The sequence below is a fragment of the Struthio camelus genome, chromosome 3, assembly GCF_040807025.1.
Source record: "Struthio camelus isolate bStrCam1 chromosome 3, bStrCam1.hap1, whole genome shotgun sequence".
Taxonomy (NCBI): Eukaryota; Metazoa; Chordata; class Aves; order Struthioniformes; family Struthionidae; genus Struthio; species Struthio camelus.
In genome coordinates, this window is record NC_090944.1 from 1,268,068 (window position 1) to 1,271,811 (window position 3,744).

At 76.8% G+C, this 3,744-nt stretch overlaps 1 protein-coding gene across 2 annotated transcripts in view; it reads right to left on the reverse strand.

Moving 5' to 3' along the window:
• The window catches only part of DNMT3A (DNA methyltransferase 3 alpha), an 83,986-nt gene extending 80,790 nt beyond the window's left edge, over positions 1-3,196 (reverse strand). The window contains exon 1 of one of the 2 annotated variants that reach the window (XM_068936611.1): positions 3,090-3,196. The gene's annotated coding sequence lies outside the window, so the exon portion shown is untranslated. The remainder of the gene's footprint in view (positions 1-3,089) is intronic. The other variant, XM_068936612.1, reaches the window with a different exon arrangement.
• Positions 3,197-3,744: the final 548 nt, after the last annotated feature.

The window sequence follows — 3,744 nt, forward strand, 5'->3', positions numbered from 1 at the left end:
GGGGCACCCAGCGACACCCCGGGCGAGAGTCGCGGCAACGGCGGCGATGCCTCCCCCCCGAGGCTGGTGGCGGTGGCCCGACGCCACGGGGATGGGCGCGCAGCGGGGCCCGGGGAAGGGGCCCGACGCCCCGGGGATGGGCGCACGGCAGTGGCCGGGGAAAGGGAAGGGGTCCGACACCACGGGAATGGGCGTGTGGCAGTGCTGGGGGGGAGCCTGACGCCCCGGGGATGGTCTCACAGCGGTACCGGGGGGGAGCCTGACGCCCCGGGGACGGGCCTGCAGTGGTGTCCGGGGAAGGGGCCTGACGCCCCGGGGATGGTCTCACAGCGGTACCGGGGGGGAGCCTGACGCCCCGGGGACGGGCCTGCGGTGGTGTCCGGGGAAGGGGCCTGACGCCCCGGGGATGGGTGCGCGGCAGTGCCCGGGGAAGGGGCCCGACGCCACGGGGATGGGCGTGCGGCGGTGCCAGGGGGGAGCCTGATGCCCCGGGGACGGGCCCACGGCAGTGCCCAGGGGAAGGGGCCCGACGCCCCGGGGATGGTCTCACAGCAGTACCAGGGGGGAGCCTGACGCCCTGGGGATGGGCCCGCGGCGCTGCTGGGGAAGCAGCCTGACGCCCCGGGGATGGTCTCACAGCGGTACCAGGGGGGAGCCTGACGCCCCGGGGATGGGCCTGCGGCAGTGCCAGGGAAGTGGCCCGATGCCCTGGGGATGGCCTCACAGCAGTGCCAGGGGGGAGCCTGATGCCCCAGGGATGGGCCTGTGGCGGTGCTGGGGAAGGGGCCCGACGTCCTGGGGACGGGCCTGCGGCGGTGCCGGGGGAAGGGGCCTGACGCCCCGGGGATGGTCTCACAGCAGTACCGGGGGGGAGCCTGACGCCCTGGGCCTGCGGCGGTGCCAGGGAAGGGGCCTGACACCCCGGGGATGGTCTCACAGTGGTACCAGGGGGGAGCCTGACACCCTGGGAACAAGCCTGCGGCGGTGCCAGGGGGAAGGGGCCTGACGCCCCGGGGATGGTCTCACAGCAGTACCAGGGGGGAGCCTGATGCCCCGGGGATGGGCCTGCGGCGGTGCCAGGGAAGGGGCCTGACGCCCCGGGGATGGTCTCACAGCGGTACCAGGGGGGAGCCTGACACCCTGGGAACAGGCCTGCGGCGGTGCCAGGGAAGGGGCCTGACGCCCCGGGGATGGTCTCACAGCAGTATCAGGGGGGAGCCTGACGCCCCGGGGACGGGCCTGCGGCGGTGCCAGGGGGAAGGGGACTGACGCCCCAGGGATGGTCTCACAGCAGTACCGGGGGGGAGCCTGACCCCCTGCGAACAGGCCTGCGGCGGTGCCGGGGGAAGGGGCCTGACGCCCCGGGGATGGTCTCACAGCGGTACCAGGGGGGAGCCTGACACCCCGGGAACAGGCCTGCGGCGGTGCCGGGGGAAGGGGCCTGACGCCCCGGGGATGGTCTCACAGCGGTACCAGGGGGGAGCCTGACACCCTGGGAACAGGCCTGTGGCCGTGCCAGGGAAGGGGCCTGACGCCCCGGGGATGGTCTCACAGTGGTACCAGGGGGGAGCCTGACACCCTGGGAACAGGCCTGCGGTGGTGCCGGGGGAAGGGGCCTGACGCCCCGGGGATGGTCTCACAGCAGTACCAGGGGGGAGCCTGATGCCCCGGGGACGGGCCTGCGGCGGTGCCGGGGAAGGGGCCCGACGCCCCGGGGACGGTCTCACAGCAGTACCAGGGGGGAGCCTGACGCCCCGGGGATGGTCTCATAGCAGTACCGGGGGGGTTGGGGGGGGAGGAAGCGGCCCGACGCCCCGGGGACGGTCTCACAGCAGTACCGGGGGGGGGGGTGAGGAAGCGGCCCGACGCCCCGGGGACGGTCTCACAGCAGTACCGGGGGGGGGGGGTGAGGAAGCGGCCCGACGCCCCGGGGACGGTCTCACAGCAGTACCGGGGGGGGGGGGGGGGGGAGGAAGCGGCCCGACGCCCCGGGGACGGTCTCACAGCAGTACCGGGGTGGGGGGGTGAGGAAGCGGCCCGACGCCCCGGGGACGGTCTCACAGCAGTACCGGGGGGGGGGGGGGAGGAAGCGGCCCGACGCCCCGGGGACGGTCTCACAGCAGTACCGGGGGGGGGGGGTGAGGAAGCGGCCCGACGCCCCGGGGACGGTCTCACAGCAGTACCGGGGGGGGGGGGTGAGGAAGCGGCCCGACGCCCCGGGGACGGTCTCACAGCAGTACCGGGGGGGGGGGGGGAGGAAGCGGCCCGACGCCCCGGGGACGGTCTCACAGCAGTACCGGGGGGGGGGGGGAGGAAGCGGCCCGACGCCCCGGGGACGGTCTCACAGCGGTACCGGGGGGGGAGAGGAAGCGGCCCGACGCCCCGGGAAGGGGCCGCGGCGGCGGTGCCCTTCAGCCGCGCGGATGCGGCGCCGTCAAGGACACGTCCACGTCGGCGGCGCGGGGGCAGCGCCGGGACCCCCGCCCGGGCCCGGGGGCGCCGCTCGGCCGCTGCCCCGGTGCAGCGGGCCGGGGTTGGGGGGGGGGGGGACGGAGCCGCCGCCGAGGCCGCGGTCCGGGGGGGGGGGGGGGGGCTCCAGCGGGGCCGGGCGCTGCCGGGACCGGACGGCCCGGCCAGCCGGGAGGCGGCGGCAGGAGGAGGAGGAGGAGGAGGAGGAGGAAGAGGAGGAGGAGGAGGAGGGTCATGCCAGGCTGCCATGTTTTCCTGCTCCGCCGCCGTGCCCTCCCTCTTGCAGGCGGCGGCGGGGGGGGGGGGGTGCGCGGTGCGGGGGGGGGGGGGGCAGCCCGCCCCGTCGGGGGGGCACCGCCGCCGAGGAGCGGGGAGAGCCCGGCCGGGCTTTTTGGGGAAGGGTTTGGGGGGGGGGGGCAGCTGCCTGGCCCCGATGGGGTAGCGGGGAAGTGGGGGGGGGGGAACCACACGGGTGCTGCCCGACCCAGGGGGTGGGACGGGGTGGGGGGGGGGAGGCGGCGGGGGTCCCAAACGGGCGTCGGGGGGGGGGGGGGAGCGGCTGCGCCGCCGCCCCTACGGCAGGGTGGGGGTGAGTAAGGGCGAGGAGCGGGTGCCGTTACCTGGGCCGGTGCGGGCCCGGCGAGCCGAGGCGTGCCGAGCCGAGCCGTGCCGTGCCGTGCCGAGCCGAGCCGGGCCGGGCCTCCTCCCGCAGCGCCGCCGCCTCCACTGCAGCAGCAGCACCGCGCCGCCCGCCCCGCCGCGCCGCGCCGCGCCGCCCGCCGGTCCTAGCGCCCGCCCGCCCCGCTGCCCCGCTGCGCCGCGCCGAGCACCCTGCAGCGCCCAGCCGAGCCCGGCAGCGCGGCGCCGCCCGGGGTTCGGCCGGGCCCTGTTGGGCCGTGCGGTGCCAGGCGGCTCTGCAACGCCGAGCCGTGGTGCTGTGTCGCGCCGCGCAGCGTGGAGCTGCGTGGAGCGGTGGTGTGCGGTGCTGAGCCGCCTTGAGCGGCGCCGAGCAGGGTTAGGCCAAGCAGGGCCATGCCATGTTGGGCCGTGCGGTGCTATGCAGCTCTACAACGCCGAGGCGAGCCAAGCTGGGCAGCGTGGAGCTGCGTGGAGCGGTGGTGTGCGGTGCTGAGCCGCCTTGAGTGGCGCTGAGCAGGGTTCGGCTTGGCACAGCCATGCCATGTTGGGCCGTGCGGTGCCAGGCAGCTCTGCACCGTCAACCCAAGCTCGGCTGGACAGCATGGTGTTGCATTGCGCCGCGCAGCGTGGAGCTGC